This window comes from Arachis hypogaea, chromosome 10 (assembly GCF_003086295.3).
Source record: "Arachis hypogaea cultivar Tifrunner chromosome 10, arahy.Tifrunner.gnm2.J5K5, whole genome shotgun sequence".
NCBI lineage: Eukaryota > Viridiplantae > Streptophyta > Magnoliopsida > Fabales > Fabaceae > Arachis > Arachis hypogaea.
Genome location: NC_092045.1, coordinates 37,325,046 through 37,345,869, shown reverse-complemented (window position 1 = coordinate 37,345,869; position 20,824 = coordinate 37,325,046). Strand labels below are relative to the sequence as shown.

The 20,824-nt window shown below is 38.0% G+C and overlaps 1 non-coding gene across 1 annotated transcript; it reads right to left on the bottom strand.

Moving 5' to 3' along the window:
- Positions 1-20,472: 20,472 nt before the first annotated feature.
- On the bottom strand, positions 20,473-20,580 carry LOC112718686 (small nucleolar RNA R71). Its single transcript, XR_003161015.1, has one exon. It is a non-coding gene; the product is annotated as a small nucleolar RNA R71 (small nucleolar RNA).
- Positions 20,581-20,824: the final 244 nt, after the last annotated feature.

The window sequence follows — 20,824 nt, the reverse complement described above, 5'->3', positions numbered from 1 at the left end:
CCACCATAACTTGAGCTACGGAGCTCCGATTGACGAGCCGTTTGCGGTCACGCATCGCTCTTCTCATCCTCTACAATTCTATCTAAGTTGTTTTGGTGAGTATTCCATTTATTTCTGCCCAATTTTCGAAATTCCCCACTGTTACACGTTTTTGGGAAGTTAGTGTTGAAATCTTGTGATTTTGGGTGTTTAGGGATACTCCAACATGGATTCTAAGTGGGTTCTATCCCTACTTCATATGGGCTGAGGTAAGAAGTGCTCAAACCCTTGTGATTTATCATCTTTATGAGCCCTAGGTTGATGTATGTATGTGATATTGGTTATGTTAGTGTATTTGGTGATTTTGATGCACAATTGGGAGGTTGGTATTGCTTGAGGAGCTTTGGTGAGGCTTGGGACTAAGGTTGGTGGAGACTTCTAAAGAAGAGGCTCAATTGATTTGGCTACAAGAGGTACGGTTTAAGTTTCATTTAAGTACCGTGTGGTGTGATGAGAATTCCTAGGCTAGATGCCCCTAGGATTAAGTTTGGATTGTGTAAATGGTTGGTGCTAATATGCATAGTTGGTATGTAATGTGAATTGATGATTGGGTTGAGAATTGTGTGGCCTTGTATGCTTGGTGTATTGAAAATTTGATATATTGGGTAATGAGTATTGATTTGTGGTTTATGCATTTAAATTGTGAAATTGGGCCGGAGGCCGTGAATTTTGGGCCAGAGGCCGAAAAGAGGTAAGTAAGGTAAGTTGATGTGTGCATTGTATGATGACACAAGTGATTGGATGAATTTCAGATAATAAATATATGAATGATTGGGTGGGTTATTGAATAATGAGGTTTGAGGAGTTGAAGTGTGGAAATTGGTAATTTTTGGTGAAATTGTATAGATGAGGTATGTTTGGTTTTGGTTGAGGTATGTTATGTGGTCATATATGTGATCATGATTATTGATGCCTTGATGGTATGATAATGCATGAGAGATATGTATGTTGTGATATATGTTTGAGGAATGATTGATGTTGATTTGGGGATGAAACCACGTGATAGTGAGTATGATATTGATCATGTATAATGATGGTTGATTGGAAATAGTATTGTTGGAAATTGGGATGAGGAAGGATGTATGACATGTTGATGTGTTTGTAATTTAGCCATTTGTTTGAAATGGGTAAAAATGGTTATACGGCGGTTTTGTGAATTGTGGTAATGTGTCAATGTGTGAGTCGAGGAGGCTTGACGTTGAATTTGATACATTTCAATTGATTTCAAAGAAAAGGGATGAAATTGGCATGTTTTGATTGATTTTGAAAAGGGTTGGAAATGGTTTGTTTTGAAATGGCACTTTGTGGTTTTTATGAAAAATATGGTTTTTGGGCATACTTTGGTGAGACATAACTTGGACTACGGATCTCTGTTTTGCGCCAAATCTGTTTAGAAATGAAATGGGGTCCGGGATGTCCATGCCGTTCGAAGAACGGATGAAAAATGATTTAAAATGAGGAAGTTATGTCCATTGGAAGATTGGGGTCTAAATCTGTGAATTCTGCAGTTTTTAACTTAGAAAATTTTTAGTAGAATAACCCCTTGCGCGTGGGTGCACTTGGCGCGTACGCGCCGATCTTCCAGAAAGCGCCATTCACGCGTGCGCGTGATGTGTGCGGGCGCGCGGATAGTGCTGCACCCAATGCCCGGCCATTTTCCAGAGAGTTGTGCCAGAACTGTGCCAGCTTTGTGCCTGGGGCACGAGAGTATCCACGCGTACGCGTGGTTGACGCGTGCGCGTCTATTTGGCAAATTTTTAATCCACGCATTAGCGTGCATGACGCTCGCGCGTCGATGAGTTTTTAAGGCCATCCACGCGTGCGCGTGGAGTACGCGTACGCGTGGCATTGTTTTCATGCCAAAGTTGATATTTGAGTTTTAAAGGCCAAATCTCATACTTCTAAGCCTCCGATCTCACCCCTTATGTATTAAATCATTATGATATGCCTAGCAATGAGAAAGGAGCTAGGGGATGTGGTAACGTGCGAGTGAAGCAAGGGGAAAAGTTATGATCAATGATGATCAACGATGATTATATGAGATATGGAGGATGACAGTGGGAGTACCGTGTATGCCATGAGCCGAAGGGCTATATTTATTGATAAATGGCTGGTTCTTGATTGGACCATGAGCCGGATGGCTGAGTTATTTCCGGGTCACGGCAAAGCTATTATTGATTATGGCTGAGAATAATTGCATATATGATTAATGAATGAATGTGTTAAATGGTTAATAATGGAAGATGTTGAAATGTGATGTGTAACCCCGGGTAGTAGGCAGTGGCGTTGTCCACTTGCTCCGGGTGTGAGACGGAAAAGGATGTTTATGATAAATGAGTTTAATTATGGAGTTTTGAATGAATGTATTTGTGATACTTGGGTAGTAGTAAGGGTTGTGGTTCGTCCCGCTTGCTCCGGGTTAATGCTTAAGATACCTGGGTAGTAGCAAGGGTTGTGGTTCGTCCCGCTTGCTCCGGGTTAATGCTTAAGATACCTGGGTAGTAGCAAGGGTTGTGGTTCGTCCCGCTTGCTCCGGGTTAATGCTTGAGATACCTGGGCAGTAGCAAGGGTTGTGGTTCGTCCCACTTGCTCCAGGTCAGAGATTGTGACGCCTGGGTAGTAGCGGTAGTAGTGGTGAATCCACTCGCTCCAGGTTGAGCTGTTAAACACCCGCTTGGGTAGTAGCCGCAGTAGTGGTTGTTCCACTGGCTCTGGGCTGAGCGGGTAGTAGCAAGAGGGTTGTAGCTCAAACCTACTTGCTCCGCAAGGGGTGTTTCTGTCCAATGGTTAGCTACCAGGACATGTCGGGTTGGCTATATAACCGACAGATGATATCATCAGCCATAGGGCAGGCATACATCATTTGCATATGTTTGAATTGTTTGGGTTTGCCTATTTGTTTTGGATTTCTATATCATACATGCTATGTTACCTGATTACGTGCTACTTGTTCTACTTGTACCTTATTTGTGTATTACTTGTCTGTATTGCTTGTGTTTGTACACCTGAGAGATCCCTCATGTTGGTGTCGGTGGATGTTGGTGGCTGTTCTTGATGAGATGAATTGGTGATGCGATTGCATGATGATGATGATTTTTGAATGAGATAATTTGAGCCCCCTGGGTAGACGCGGTGATGTGATTTCACTAGCTCCAGGTGAGGGTATGATGTATTGATATAGAGTTGCTGAGGCAGAACGACTGGTGATGGTTTTGCTTATGATTCTGAGTCTGATTCATGGAAGAATCAGCGAGTTGGGAAACATGTGTAACACGAACTAGATTTAGTATCCCCTTACGACAGATGCCTATTCATGGATTAGTGAGAATCTAGGCTGGATACTTGGTGAAAAGGAGTTTAGGATGCTTAGTGAGTTTTTATTGCAGTGCATTGTATTTATTTGGCACTTTTACCGTACTGGGAACCCATGGGCCCGGGGTTCTCATTCCGTATGTATCTCTTGTTTTTCAGATACAGGTTCAGGTGCTCAGAAGTGAGCTGCGGTTCGTCTGAGAAACGGCGAAGATATTTATTTTCTCTACTTTGTGTTTTCCTTAGAATCTCTCCACCTTTGTTTTGAAAAGATTATATTATGTGTTGAACTCTTTTGGAACTTGCCTATAGAGGCTCTTATGTTTCCTCTGGGAGAGATTAGGATGTACTGGTTTCGGTTACTTTCATACTGTACCCTAGCCGGCCTAAACTTCGCGGGTCGCGACTAGTGGCTATTTACCTATGTTATATATATCTATCTGTTATCTATCTCTTAATCTCCTTTATGCCTTGTCCATATATCGCTTTCGGCTTCACGTTTTATCTTTTCGTTGTCGAAACGTGAGTGATACGTCTTCGCGATTTTATTTCTACTCTTTTCAGGCTTCTCGATTAATACTCCTTTCAAAATTACCTATGTTTATATATTTAAAAATCCACCTGAGAGTCGTACCACCGTAATATCATTGACTTATGACTCGAGCATAAGGATTTGAATATTAGGGTGTTACAACCGTCAGTTGTTCATACTCGAACAATCCCCGGCAACGGCGCCAAAAACTTGGTGGACGAAATTGTGATCCTCAAAGTTGGTCTCTTTGTATTTGTATGAAATCAAAAATACCCCAAAGAGATCATGGTGTGATGAATTGGGATCTTAATAATCCCTAGTGTGATCATAACTCCGTTCAACTTAACCAGCAAGTGTACTGGGTCATCCAAGTAATACCTTACGTGAGTAAGGGTCGATCCCACAAAGATTGTTGGTATGAAGCAAGCTATGGTCACCTTGTAAATCTCAGTTAGGCAGATTAAATGGTTATGGGTTTCGAAAATTAATAATTAAACAGAAAATAAAATAGGATAGAAATACTTATGTAAATCAATAGTGGGAATTTCAGATAGGCGTGTGGAGATGTAGTGCTCCTCTCGAATCTCTACTTTCTTCTTACATTCATCCAATCCTTCTTACTCCTTTCCATGGCAAGCTGTATATAAGGCATCACCGTTGTCAATGGCTACATCCCATCCTCTCAGTGAAAATGGTCCTATGCTTTGTCACAGCACGGCTAATCATCTGTCGGTTCTCAATCAGGTTGGAATAGAATCCCTTGATTCTTTTGCGTCTGTCACTAACGCCCAGCCTTCAGGAGTTTGAAGCTCGTCACAGTCATTCAATCCCAGAATCCTACTCGGAATACCATAGACAAGGTTTAGACTTTCCAGATTCTCATGAATGCCGCTATCTATCTAGCTTATACCACGAAGATTCTGTTGGGGAATCTAAGAGATATGCGCCCGGCCTAGAGTAGAACGGAAGTGGTTGTCAATCACGTGCGTTCATAGGTGAGAATGATGATGAGTGTCACGGATCATCACATTCATCAAGTTGAAGTGCAACGTATATCTTGGAATAAGAATAAAAGAGAATTGAATAGAAAGTAATAGTAATTGTATTGAAACTTGAGGTACAACAGAGCTCCACACCCTTAATCTATGGTGTGCAGAAACTCCACTGTTGAAAATACATAAGTCAAAGGTTCTGGTATGGCCGAATGGCCAGCCCCCATGGTTTAAGGACTAGGCGTCCAGAGATGTCTAATACACTAGTAAAAAGTCCTATTTATAATAAACTAGCTACTAGGGTTTACATGAGTAAGTAATTGATGCATAAATCCACTTCCGGGGCCCACTTGGTGTATGTTTGGGCTGAGCTTGATCTATCCACGAGCTGAGGCTTTTCTTGGAGTTGAACGCCAAGTTATAACGTGTTTTGGGCGTTCAACTCCGGATCATGACGTGTTTCTAGCGTTTAACTCCAGACAGCAGCATGTACTTGGCGTTCAACGCCAAGTTACATCGTCAATTTCCGAATAAAGTGTGGTCTATTATATATTGCTGGAAATCTCTGGATGTCTACTTTCCAACGCCGTTGAGAGCGCGCCATTTGGAGTTCTGTAGCTCCAGAAAATCCATTTCGAGTGCAGAGAGGTCAGATTCCAACAGCATCAGCAGTCCTTTTGTCAGCCTTTTTCAAAGTTTTGCTCAAGTCCCTCAATTTCGGCCAGAAATGACCTGAAATCACAGAAAAACACACAAACTCATAGTAAAGTCCAGAAATGTGAATTTAACATAAAAACTAATGAAAACATCCCTAAAAGTAGCTTGAACTTACTAAAAACTACCTAAAAACAATGCCAAAAAGCGTATAAATTATCCGCTCATCACACAGCATCTTCATACACCTATATGAAATTCCCATCGATGATCTACATAAGTATTTCTTTCTTTATTTTCTTTTTATTTATTATTATTATTCAAAAACTCCATAACCATTAATTACCCGCCTAACTGAGATTTACAAGATGACCATAGCTTGCTTCATACCAACAATCTCCGTGGGATCGACCCATACTCACGTAAGGCTTATTACTTGGATGACCCAGGGCACTTGCTGGTTAGTTGTGTGAAGTTGTGAAGTTATGTTTGGACCATGGTATCATGCACCAAGGTTTTGGTGCCATTACCAGGGAGAGAACGAACATGAATGCCATTATCAGAAATCACAATTTTGCCTATCAAGTTTTTGGCGCCGTTACCTGGGATTGTTCGAGTTTGGACAACTGACGGTTCATCTTGTTGCTCAGATTAGGTGATTTTCTTTCTGTTTTATCTTCAACAAATTTTTCAAAAAAAAAATCTTTCAAAAAAAATTTTCTCATCTATTTTCGAAAATTATTCTAAATTTTTAAGAATGAATTCTAGTGTTTCTTGAAGCATATTGAAGCCTGGCTGGCTGTAAAGCCACGTTTAATTCTTTTGGACTGAGGCTTCCAATCATCAACATAGAGGCAAGTTAATTGAAATATCAGTTGTTGTATGTCTAATTTATATCCTAAAGCTGGCTGGCTATTAAGCCATGTCCAACCCTTGGATTGGAGCTTTAGGCTAACATTTAAAGATTCCTGGAATTCTTATTAAAAATTTTGAATTTCTTATTCTCTTTTTCCTATATGTTTTTCGAAAAATATATACAATAATTTAAAAAATCGAAAAAATTTAAAAATATTTTTGCGTTTCTTGTTTGAGTCTTGTGTCATGTTTTAAGTTTGGTGTCTATTGCATATTCATCTTGTTCTTACATTTTTCGAAAATTCATGCATTCATAGTGTTCTTCATGATCTTTAAGTTGTTCTTGGTAAGTCTTCTTGTTTGATCTTTAAATTTTCTTGTTTTGTGTTGTATGATGTTTTTCATGTGCATTTTTGCATTCATAGTGTCTAAACATGAAAGATTTCTAAGTTTGGTGTCTTGCATGTTTTCTTTGCCTCAAAATTTTTTTAAAAATAAGTCTTGATGTTCATCTTGATCTTCAAAGTGTTCTTGGTGTTCATCTTGACATTCATAGTGTTCTTGCATGCATCATGTGTTTTGATTCATAATTTTCATGTTGTGAGTCATTTTTATGTTTTTCTCTCTCATCATTAAAAATTAAAAAAAAAAATCTTTTCCTTATTTCTCTCAAAATTTTGAAAATTTGAGTTGACTTAGTCAAAAATTTTAAAAAAACTTAACTATTTCTTACAAGTCAAGTCAAATTTTCAAATTTAAAAATCTTATCTTTCCAAAATCTTTTTCAAAAATCAAATCTTTTTCATTTTTTTATTATTTTCGAAAATTCTTAAACTTTATTTTCAAAATCTTTTTCTTATCTTTATTTCAAAATTTTGAAAACCTTACTAACAATTAATGTGATTGATTCAAAAATTGATTTTTAAATCTTTTTCAACTAACTAATTGACTTTTTGTTTGTTTCTTATCTTTTTCAAAACCAACTAACTACTTTTCCCTCTTTGATTTTTGAAAATTCCTTTCCCCTTTTTCAAAATTCTTTTTAATTAACTAATTGTTTTAAATTTTAATTTTAATTATTTTTCCTCTCTTAATTTTCGAAAAATCACTAACTCTTTTTCAAAATTTATTTTCGAAATTCTCTCTCCCTCATCTTATTCTATTTATTTATTTATTTACTAACACTTCTTTTCATCTCAAGAATTCAAACTCTATCTTCACCCCTATGTTTGGATTCTTACCTTTTCCTTCTTCTATTCCCTTCTTCTTCTACTAACATAAAGGAATCTCTCTACTGCAGTAAAGAGGATCCCTATTATTATTTTCTGTTCCCTTCTTGTTGAAGCAGATCCTGAACTTGAAAGGACTCTGAAGAGAAAACTAAGAGAAGCTAAATTACAACAATCCAGAGACAACCTTATAGAAATTTTCGAAAAGGAAGAGGAGATGGCAGCCGAAAATAATAATGAAAGGAGGATGCTTGGTGACTATACTACACCTACTTCCAAATTTGATGGATGAAGCATCTCAATCCCTGCCATTGGAGCAAACAATTTTGAGTTGAAACCTCAACTAATTGCTCTACTGCAACAGAACTGCAAGTTCCATGGACTTCCCATCAGAAGATCCCTACCAGTTTTTAACTGAGTTCTTGCAGATCTGTGAAACTGTTAAGACTAATGTAGTAGTTCCTGAAGTCTACAAGCTCATGCTTTTTCCCTTTGTTGTAAGAGACAGAGCTAGAATATGGTTGGATTCACAACCTAAAGATAGCCTGGACTCATGGGATAAGCTGGTCGCGGCCTTCTTGGCTAAGTTCTTTCCTCCTTAAAAGCTGAGCAAGCTTAGAGTGGATGTTCAGACTTTCAAACAAAAAGATGGTGAATCCCTCTATGAGGCTTGGGAAAGATATAAGCAGATGATCAAAAGGTGTCCTTCTGACATGTTTTCAGAGTGGACCATTCTGGATATATTCTATTATGGTCTATCTGAGTTCTCCAAGATGTCATTGGACCATTCTGCAGGTGGATCCATTCACCTAAAGAAAACGCCTGCAGAAGCTCAAGAACTTATTGACATGGTTGCAAATAACCAGTTCATGTACACTTCTGAGAGAAATTCCATGAACAATGGGACGCCTCAAAAGAAGGGTGTTCTTGAAATTGATGCTCTGAATGCCATATTGGCTCAGAACAAAATGTTGACTCAGCAAGTCAACATGATTTCTCAAAGTCTGAATGGATGGCAAAATGCATCCAACAGCATTAAGGAGGCATCTTCTGAAGAAGAAGCTTATGATCCTGAGAACCCTACAATAGCAAAGGTAAATTATATGGGTGAACTGATGAGCGGATATTTTATATGCTTTTTGGGGGTAATTTCATGTAGATTTTAGCATGTTTTAATTATTGTTTTATAGAATTTTATTAGTTTTCAAGCAAAAATCATATTTCTGGACTTTTCTATGAGTTTGTGTGTTTTTCTGTGATTTTAGGTATTTTCTGAAATTGAGGGAGCTGAGCAAAAATCTGATTTAGGCTGAAAAAGGACTGCTGATGTTGTTGGATTCTGACCTTCCTGCACTCAGAATGGATTTTTTTGAGCTACAAGAGTCCAATTGGCGCACTCTCAATTGAGTTGAAAAGTAGACATCCAGGGCTTTCCAACAATATATAACAGTTCATACTTTGTGCGAAGATAGATGACGTAAACTGGCGTTCAACACCAGTTCCATGTTGCAATCTGGCGTTCAGCGCCAGAAACACGTCACGAACCAGAGTTGAACGCCAAAAACACGTTACAACTTGGCGTTCAACTCCAAAAATAGCCCAAGCACGTGAGAAGCTTAAGTCTCAGCCCCAGCACACACCAAGTGGGCCCCAGAAGTGGATTTCTGCACTATCCATCTTAGTTTACTCATTTTCTGTAAACCTAGGTTACTAGTTTAGTATTTAAACAACTTTTAGAGAATTATTTTGTGTCTCATGATATTTTTTAGATCTGAATTTTATACTCTTTGACGGCATGAGTCTCTAAACTCCATTGTTGGGGATGAGGAGCTCTGCAGCGTCTCGATGAATTAATGCAATTATCTCTGTTTTCCATTCAAACAAGCTTGTTCTTATCTAAGATGTTCATTCGCGCTTCACCATGAAGAAGGTGATGATCCGTGACACTCATCACCTTCCTCAATCCATGAACGTGTGCCTGACAACCATCTCCGTTCTACATTAGATTGAATGAGTATCTCTTAGATTCCTTAATCAGAATCTTCGTGGTATAAGCTAGAATTGATGGCGGCATTCATGAGAATCCAGAAAGTCTAAACCTTGTCTGTGGTATTCCAAGTAAGATTCAAGGATTGAATGGCTGTGACAAGCTTCAAACTCACGATTGTTGGGCGTAGTGACTGGTGGACGAAATTGTGATACAAGAGTTCTAGGCACTGTTAGAGAAGCTTTTTCTTTCCACAACTCCGTTCAACTTAACCAGCAAGTGTACTGGGTCATCCAAGTAATACCTTACGTGAGTAAGGGTCGATCCCACAGAGATTGTTGGTATGAAGCAAGCTATGGTCACCTTGTAAATCTCAGTTAGGCAGATCAAATGGTTTTGGGTTTCGAAAATTAATAATAAATAGAAAATAAAAGGGATAGAAATACTTATGTAAATCAATAGTGGGAATTTTAGATAGGCGTATGGAGATGCTATGCTCCTCTTGAATCTCTACTTTCTTCTTACATTCATCCAATCCTTCTTACTCCTTTCCATGGCAAGCTGTATGTAGGGCATCACCGTTGTCAATGGCTACATCCCATCCTCTCAGTGAAAATGATCCTATGCTCTGTCACAGCACGACTAATCATCTGTCGGTTCTGAATCAGGTTGGAATAGAATCCCTTGATTCTTTTGCGTTTGTCATCACGCCCAGCCTTCAGGAGTTTGAAGCTCGTCACATTCATTCAATCCCAGAATCCTACTCGGAATACCATAGACAAGGTTTAGACTTTTCGGATCCTCATGAATGCCGCCATCTATCTAGCTTATACCACGAAGATTCTGTTGGGGAATCTAAGAGATATGCGCCCGGCCTAGAGTAGAACGGAAGTGGTTGTCAATCACGCGCGTTCATAGGTGAGAATGATGATGAGTGTCACGGATCATCACATTCATCAAAGTGTTGTGCAACGTATATCTTGGAATAAGAATAAAAGAGAATTGAATAGAAAGTAATAATAATTGTATTGAAACTTGAGGTACAGCAGAGCTCCACACCCTTAATCTATGGTGTGTAGAAACTCCACTGTTGAAAATACATAAGTGAAAGGTTCAGGCATGGCCGAATGGCCAGCCCCCTGAATGATCAAAAGACCGAATGGTCAAAAGATTAAACTGTCAAAAGATGTCTAATACAATAGTAACTTATCCTATTTATACTAGACTAGCTACTAGGGTTTACATGAGTAAGTAATTGATGTATAAATCCACTTCTGGGGCCCACTTGGTGTATGCTTAGGCTGAGCTTGATCTATCCACGAGCTGAGACTTTTCTTGGAGTTGAACCCCAAGTTATAACGTGTTTTGGGCGTTTAACTCCGGATCATGACGTGTTTCTGGCGTTTAACTCCAGACAGCAGCATGTACTTGGCGTTCAATGCCAAGTTACGTCGTCAATTTTCGAATAAAGTATGGACTATTATATATTGCTGGAAAGCTCTGGATGTATACTTTCCAACGCCGTTGAGAGCGCGCCATTTGGAGTTCTATAGCTCCAGAAAATCCATTTCGAGTGCAGGTAGGTCAGATTCCAACAATATCAGCAGTCCTTTTGTCAGCCTTTTTCAGAGTTTTGCTCAAGTCCCTCAATTTCAGCCAGAAATTACCTGAAATCACAGAAAAACACACAAACTCATAGTAAAATCCAGAAATATGAATTTAACATAAAAAATAATGAAAACATCCCTAAAAGTAGCTTGAACTTACTAAAAACTACCTAAAAACAATGCCAAAAAGCGTATAAATTATCCGCTCATCAGTGACAGACGCAAAAGAATCAATGGATTCTATTCCTACATGATCGAGAACCAATAGATGATTAGCCATGCTGTGACAGGGCATTTGGACCATTTTCACTGAGAGGATGGGAAGTATCTATTGACAACGGTGACACCCTACATACAGCTTGCCATGGAAGGAACCTTACGTGTGTGAAGAGGAGTACAAGAGAAAAGCTGAAATAAAGAGACAAAGCATCTCCAAAACTCCAACATATTCTCCATTATTGCACAATAAGTATTTATTTTATGCCCTTTGACTTTTTACAATTAAAACGAAAGAACCCTATTGGCATCCTGACTAAGATCAACAAGATAACCATAGCTTGCTTCAAGCCAACAATCTCCGTGGGATTCGACCCTTACTCACGTAAGGTATTACTTGGACGACCTAGTGCACTTGCTGGTTAGTTGCGCGGATTGCAAAAGTGTGATTGCAATTTTGTGCACAAAGTTTTTGGCGCTGTTGCCGGGGATTGTTTGAGTTTGAACAACTAAAGGTTTATTTTGTTGCTTAGATTAGGAATAGAGCATTGTTGCTATAGACTCATTAAATCTGAGTCCTTTATTTTCTTTTCAAAAATTTTCAAAATTATTATTTTTCTTTATCAATTTTCAATTTTTTTCGTGAGTTTAGTGTTTTGTTCTAAGTTTAGTGTCAATTGCATATTTTATATTTTCCTTTTAATTTTTTGAATTTGTGTTCTTCATTCTTCCTTGATCTTCAAGTTGTTCTTGTTTATTTTTCTTGTTTGATCTTTAGTTTTTCTTATTGTGTGTCTTTTCTTGTTTTTCTTGTGCTTTTCCAAAGCATTAATCTTCCAAAAAAAATATACCTCTTCAAAACAAGTGTTACATTTATAACTCAATTGGCTAGAGCATTGGTTTATGTTCTTGGTAATTGGGTATCTTCTTTTTAAAATCTTTTTCAAAAAAAATTTTCTTTGATTGAATCTTGTGCCAAACTTTAAGTTTGGTGTGTTTATTGTTAATCTTTTTATAATTTTCGAAAATTTTATTGAAGTTTTCTAAAAATTTTAAGTTTGGTGTTCTTTCTTTTGTTCTTGTTGTTCTTGTGAATCTTCAAAGTGTTTTTGAGTCTTCTTTGTGTTTTGATCTTAAAATTTTAAGTTTGGTGTTCCTTGGTGTTTTCCCTCCAAAATTTTCGAAAACAAGGAGCATTAGATCTAAAAATTTTAAGTCTTGTGCCTTTTGTGTGTTTTTCTCTTTCATCATAAAATTTAAAATTAAAAAAAAATTTATCTTTTCTAACTATTTTTAAGCTACTTTTTCAAAAAATTTTTTATAAAAATTCAGATTTCAATTTCAAAATTTTTCAATTCTTATCCTTTTAAGATTTAAAATATATATATATTTTATCTTTTTCGAAAATATCCTAACCACTTTCTTTCTCCTCATTTTTTTCGAAAATCTTCATAAAATATTTTCTAATTTTTATTATCTTTAATTTTTAATTTTCTTTATTTATTTTATTTTATTTTATTTTTATTTCGGTTTTTATTTTATTTTATTTTATTCTTTTGAAAATCAATTTTTTTTATAATAAATTAAATAAAATAAATCCAAGTCATCTCCCTTTCTCCATCATGGACCTAAGTGGAAATGAACAGTCCAGAAGGACTCTGGGCTCATATGCTAACCCTACTACTGCTTCATATGGGAGTAGTATATGTATACACTCCAATGAAGTTAGTAATTTTGAGTTGAATCCTCAGCTCATTATCATGGTGCAGCAAAGTTGTCAGTATTCCGGTCTTCCACAGGAAGAACCTACAGAGTTTCTAGCACAGTTTTTACAAATCGCTGACACAGTACATGATAAGGAAGTAGATCAGGATGTCTACAGATTGTTACTGTTTCTATTTGCTGTAAAAGACCAAGCTAAGAGGTGGTTAAATAACCAACCTAAAGACAGTATAAAGACATGAAAATAGCTGTCAGAAAAATTTCTAAATCACTATTTTCCTCCAAAATGGATGACACAGCTAAGGCTGAGCATCCAAGGCTTCAAACAAGGAGATAATGAATCTCTTTATGATGCTTGTGAGAGATACAGAGAGATGCTAAGAAAATGCCCCTCTGAAATGTTTTCAGAGTGGGTGTAGTTAGACATCTTCTACTATGGGCTTACAGAAAGAGCTCAGATTTCTCTAGACCACTCAGCTGGTGGATCTATACACATGAGAAAGACAATAGAAGAAGCTCAAGAGCTCATTGATACAGTTACCAGAAATCAGCATCTGTACCTAAGTAGTGAATCTTCCATGAAAGAAGAGGCTAAAACAGTAACTGTTGAACTCAGTCCTGCAGATCAAGCTACTGAATTCAATCATCAATTAGACTTTCTAACAAAATAGTTAGCCGAATTCAAGGAGATATTACAAGAAACAAGAATGGCTAATATGAATATGGAAGTACAGTTGAAGCAAACAGAACAGCAACTATCAAAACAAATAACAGAAGAGTGCCAAGCAGTTCAATTAAGAAGTGGGAAAACATTAAATACCTCACTTCAAGATAGCAGGAAGCCAAGAAATGAGCAACCCACCCAAAATCAATCTGAGGATAGTAAGAGCCCAGAAAGAAATAATTTTGGCGCTCAAACACCAGAAAATGGGTGGGAAGCTGGCGTTGAACACCCAACCCATGCTCAGTCTTGGCGTTCAACGCCAGAAACAAGCAAGGAGTTGGCGTTGAACGCCCAAAGGAAGCACAGTTCTGGCATTCAAACGCCATAAACAAGTAAGGAGTTGGCATCTAACGCCACTCCAGCTTACACCCCTGGCATTCAAATGCCAGTGGGGGATCAGACACATACAAGTGCTAATAATAACCCTTCTAAAAAGGCGTCCTAACCCACATCTATAGGCAATAAACCTGCAGCAACTAAGGTTGAGGAATACAAAGCCAAAATGCCTTATCCTCAGAAACTCCGCCAAGCAGAACAGGATAAGCAATTTGCCCGCTTTGTAGACTATCTCAGGACTCTTGAAATAAAGATTCCATTTGCAGAGGAACTTGAGCAAATACCCTCTTATGCTAAGTTCATGAAAGAGATCTTAAGTCATAAGAAGGATTGGAGGGAAACTGAAAAAGTTTACCTTACTGAAGAATGCAGTGCAGTCATTCTGAAAAGCTTACCTGAGAAGCTTAAAGATCCTGGAAGCTTTATGATACCATGCACATTAGAGGGTACTTGTACCAAGCAAGCTCTATGTGATATTGGGGCAAGTATCAACCTAATACCTGCATCTACTATCAAAAAGCTTGGGTTGACTGAAGAAGTCAAACCAACCCGGATATGTCTCCAACTTGCTGATGGCTCCATTAAATACCCATCAGGCGTGATTGAAGACATGATTTCCAAGGTTGGACCATTTACCTTTCCTACTGACTTTGTGGTGCTGGAAATGGAGGAGCACAAGAGTGCAACTCTCATTCTAGGAAGACCTTTCCTAGCAACCGGCCGAACCCTTATTGACGTCCAAAAAGGGGAAGTAAGCCTGAGAGTCAATGAGGATGAGTTCGAGTTGAATGTTGTCAAAGCTATGCAGCATCCAGACACCCCAAATGATTGCATGAGCATTGATATTATTGACTCTCTGGTAAAAGAGGTCAATATGACTGAGAGTCTCGAATTAGAGCTAGAGGACATTTTTAAAGATGTTCAGCCTGATTTGGAGGAATCAGAGAGAATAATAGAACCTCTAAAAATATCTTAGGAAGAGGAGAAACCTCCTAAACCCGAGCTCAAACCATTACCACCATCCCTGAAATATGCAATTCTGGGAGAAGGTGATACCTTCCCTGTGATCATAAGCTCTACCTTAGAGCCACAGGAAGAGGAAGCACTAATTCAAGTGCTAAGGATACACAAGATAGCTCTTGGGTGGTCCATTAGTGATCTTAAGGGCATTAGCCCAGCCAGATGCATGCACAAGATCCTATTGGAAGGTGATGCCAAGCCAGTGGTTCAACCACAAAAGCGGCTGAATCCAGCCATGAAGGAGGTGGTGCAGAAGGAGGTCACTAAATTACTAGAGGCTGGGATTATTTATCCTATTTCTAATAGCCCCTGGGTAAGCCCTGTCCAAGTCGTCCCTAAGAAGGGTGGCATGACAGTGGTCCATAATGAAAAAAATGAACTAGTTCCCACAAGGATAGTTACAGGGTGGCATATGTGTATTGATTATAGAAGGCTCAATACAGCTACCAGAAAGGATCATTTTCCTTTACCATTCATAGACCAAATGCTAGAAAGATTAGCAGGTCATAAATACTACTGCTTCCTGGATGAATATTCAGGTTATAATCAAATTGCAGTAGATCCCCAGGATCAAGAGAAAATAACATTCACATGTCCATCTGGAGTATTTACAAACAGAAGGATGTCATTTGGTCTGTGCAATGCACCTACAACCTTTCAAAGGTGCATGCTCTCAATTTTCTCTAATATGGTGGAAAAATTTCTGGAAGTCTTCATGGATGACTTTTCAGTATTTGGAGACTCATTCAGCTCCTGTCTTGACCATCTAGCACTTGTTCTAAAGAGGTGCCAAGAGACTAACCTGGTTTTAAACTAGGAGAAATGTCACTTTATGGTGACTGAAGGAATTGTCCTTGGGCACAAAATTTTGAACAAGGGAATAGAGGTGAATCAAGCTAAGGTAGAGGTAATTGAAAAATTACCACCACCTGCCAATGTTAAGGCAATCAGAAGCTTTCTGGGGCATGCATGATTTTATAGGAGGTTTATAAACGATTTCTCAAAAATCGCCAAACCTCTAAGTAATCTGCTAACTGCTGACACGCCATTTATCTTTGATAAGGAGTGTCTGCAGGCATTTGAGACTCTGAAAGCTAAATTGGTCACAGCACCAATCATCTCTGCACCAAACTAGATATTACCATTTGAACTAATGTGTGATGCCAGTGACCATGCCATTGGTGCAGTGTTGGGACAAAGGCATGACAAGCTTTTGCACATTATTTACTATGCCAGTCGTGTTTTAAATGACACACAAAAGAACTACACAACCACAGAAAAAGAGCTACTTGCAGTGGTTTACGCCATTGACAAGTTCAGATCCTATTTAGTGGATCAAAAGTGATTGTGTACACTGACCATGCTGCTCTTAAATATCTACTCACAAAGCAGGATTCAAAACCAAGACTCATAAGATGGGTGTTGCTTCTGCAAGAGTTTGATATAGAAATAAGAAATAGAAAAGGGACAGAGAATCAAGTAGCAGATTGATGAGCGGATAATTTATACGCTTTTTAGCATTGTTTTTAGTATGTTTTAGTTAGTTTTTATTATATTTTTATTAGTTTTTAGTTAAAATTCACTTTTCTGGACTTTACTATGAGTTTGTGTGTTTTTCTGTGATTTCAGGTATTTTTTGGCTGAAATTGAGGGACCTGAGCAAAAATCTGATTCAGAGGCTGAAAAGGACTGCAGATGCTGTTGGATTCTGACCTCCCTGCACTCAAAGTGGATTTTCTGGAGCTACAGAAGCCCAATTGGTGCGCTCTCAATTGCATTAGAAAGTATACTTCCTGGGCTTTCCAGCAATGTATAATAGATTATACTTTGCCCGATATTTGATGGCCCAAACAGGCGTTCCAAGTCAGCTCAAGAATTCTGGCGTAAAACGCCGGAACTGGCACAAGAATGGGAGTTAAACGCCCAAACTGGCACAAAAGCTGGCGTTTAACTCCAAGAAAAGTCTCTACACATGAAAGCTTCAATGCTCAGCCCAAGCACACACCAAGTGGGCCCGGAAGTGGATTTTTATGTCATTTACTCATCTTTGTAAACCCTAAGCTACTAGTTTTCTACAAATAGGACCTTTTACTATTGTATTTGACATCCTGGAATCTTTTGATCACTTTAGATCTTAGGATCATCTTTGGACGTCTAGTTCTTAGATTATGGGAGGCTGGCCATTCGGCCATGCCTAGACCTTGTTCTTATGTATTTTCAACGGTGGAGTTTCTACACACCATAGATTAAGGTGTGGAGCTCTGCTGTACCTCGAGTGTTAATGCAATTACTATTGTTCTTCTATTCAATTCAGCTTATTCTTGTTCTAAGATATTCATTCGCACCCAAGAACATGATGAATGTGATGATTATGTGACGCTCATCATCTTTCTCACTTTTGAACGCGTGCCTGACAACCACTTCCGTTCTACAAGCAAACAAGGCTTGAATGTTTATCTCTTGGATTCCTTAATCAGAATCTTCGTGGTATAAGCTAGAATTGATGGCGGCATTCAAGAGAATCCGGAAGGTCTAAACATTGTCTGTGGTATTCTGAGTAGGATTCAAGGATTGAATGACTGTGACGAGCTTCAAACTCTTGAAGGCTGGGCGTTAGTGACAGACGCAAAAGAATCACTGGATTCTATTCCAACCTGATTGAGAACCGACAGATGATTAGCCGTGCTGTGACAGAGCGCGTTGAACATTTTCACTGAGAGGACGCGACTGTAGCCATTGACAACGGTGATGCCCAACATACAGCTTGCCATGGAAAGGAGTAAGAAGGATTGGATGAAGACAGTAGGAAAGCAGAGAGACGAAAGGGACAGAGCATCTCCATAAGCTTATCTGAAATTCTCACCAATGAATTACATAAGTATCTCTATCTTTATTTTATGCTTTATTCATAAATCATCTATAACAATTTGAATCTGCCTGACTGAGATTTACAAGATGACCATAGCTTGCTTCATACCAACAATCTCTGTGGGATCGACCCTTACTCGCGTAAGGTTTATTACTTGGACGACCCAATGCACTTGCTGGTTAGTTGTGCGAAGTTGTGATAAAGAGTTGAGATTGCAATTGAGCGTACCATGTTGATGGCGCCATTGATGATCACAATTTTGTGCACCAAGTTTTTAGCGCCGTTGCCGGGGATTGTTTGAGCTTGGACAACTGACGGTTCATCTTGTTGCTTAGATTAGGTATTTTTCAAAATTTTTAAGAATGAATTCTAGAGTTTCAAGGTGATGTTCTTATCATCACCAAAGCTGATTGATTCTCATCAATTTAGCTCTTGAATGCAATGTCCTGCTGAAGCTTGGCTAGCCATGTCTAATTCCTTTAGACTAAAGCTTTAGACTAACATTGCATGATTCCTGGAATTCTTATTAAAAATTTTGAATCTCTTTATTTTCTTTTCATATAATTTTCGAAAAAAATCCAAAAAAATTATAAAATCTTAAAATCAAAAATATTTTTTTATGTTTCTTGTTTGAGTCTAGTGTCTAATTTTAAGTTTGGTGTCAATTCCATGTTTCTATTCTTCTTGCATTTTTCAAATTCAATCATGTGTCTTCATTGATCTTCAAGTTGTTCTTGATGATTTCCTTGCTCTGATCTTTAAATTCTCTTGTTTTGAGTGTTTTGTTGTTTCTCATATGCATTCTCAACTTGTTAGTGTCAGTAGTATACAAACTTCTAAGTTTGGTGTCTTGCATGCATTGTTTATTTGATCTTAGTTTCATTTTGATTATTCCTCATTATTAAAAATCCAAAATATTTTTAATTTGTGTCTTTTCAAGTCAATAATACAGGGAATTAAAGATTCAGAACATACAGCAGAGGAATTACACAGAAAAAGCTGGGCGTTCAAAACGCCCAGTGAGGAAGGAAAACTGGTGTTTAAACGCCAGCCAGGGTACCTGGCTGGGCGTTTAACGCCCAAAAAGGTAGCATTTTGGGCGTTAAACGCCAGAATGGATACCATTCTGGGTGTTTAACGCCAGGATGGCACGAGAAGGAAGATTTTGTTTTTAATTCAATTTTTTTTTCAAGTTTCCATAATTTTTCAAAATCAAATCTTTTTCAAATCATATCTTTTCAATCATATCTTTTCAAAATTAATTTCTCTTCATTTTCAAAAATACTTGCTAACAATTAATGATTTGATTCAAACATTTCAAGTATGTTGCCTTTTCTGTTGAGAAAGGTTTAATATTTGAATCATATCTTTTCTTGTTAGCCAAGTCATTAATTTTAAAAAAAATCAAATCTTTTTAAATTGTTTTTCAATCATATCTTTTCAATCATATCTCTTTAAAACCATAACTTTTCGATCATATCTTTTTAATCACTTCTTTTTCAAAATAGTTTTCAATCATATCTCTTTGAGTTCCAATTTCAAAATCTTTTTCAAAATCACTTTATTTCTTTCTCAATCTTAGTTTTCAAAAATCAATTACCATTTTTTCAAAATTTCTTTTAATTAATTCACTTAAATTTTGGAAAATTTCTTCCCCTCTTCTCACATCTTTCTATTTATGGACTAACACTCCTCCTCAATGCATAATTCGAACTCTATCTTTCTAAGTTCGAATTCTTCTACCTCTTCCTTCTATTTTTCTTTTCCTCTGACACCTCAAGGAATCTCTATACTGTGACATAGAGGATTCCATATTTTCTTGTTCTCTTCTCTTTCATATGAGCAGGAGCAAAGACAAAAGCATTCTTGTTGAGGCTGACCCTGAACCTGAAAGGACCTTAAAGCAAAAGCTAAGAGAAGCTAAAGCACAACTCTCTGTAGAGGACCTAACAGAATTCTTCAAAGAAGAAGACATGGCAGCCGAAAACAACAACAATGCCAACAATGCAAGGAAGGTGCTGGGTGACTTTACTGCACCTACTCCCGACTTCTATGGGAGAAGCATCTCTATACCTGCCATTGGAGCAAACAACTTTGAGCTTAAGCTTCAATTAGTTTCTCTAATGCAACAGAATTGCAAGTTCCATGGACTTCCATTGGAAGATCCTCATCAGTTTTAAGCTGAATTCTTGCAAATCTGTGACACTGTCAAGACCAATGGGGTTGACCCTGAGGTCTACAGACTTATGCTATTCCCTTTTGCTGTAAGAGACAGAGCTAAGATATGGTTGGACTCACAACCTAAAGAAAGCCTGAACTCTTGGGAAAAGCTAGTCAATGCCTTCTTGGCAAAGTTCTTTCCACCTCAAAAATTGAGTAAGCTTAGAGTGGAAGTCCAAATCTTCAGACAGAAGGAAGGTGAATCCTTCTATGAAGCTTGGGAAAGATACAAACAATTGATCAAAAAGTGTCCTTCTGACATGCTTTCTGAATGGAGCATCATAGGTATCTTCTATGATGGTTTGTCTGAACTGTCCAAGATGTCATTGGATAGCTCTGCTGGAGGATCTCTTCATCTTAAGAAGACGCCTGTAGAAGCTCAAGAACTCATTGAAATGGTTGCAAATAACCAATTCATGTACACTTCTGAAAGGAATCCTGTGAACAATGGGACGAATCAGAAGAAAGGAGTTCTTGAGATTGATACTCTGAATGCCATACTGGCTTAGA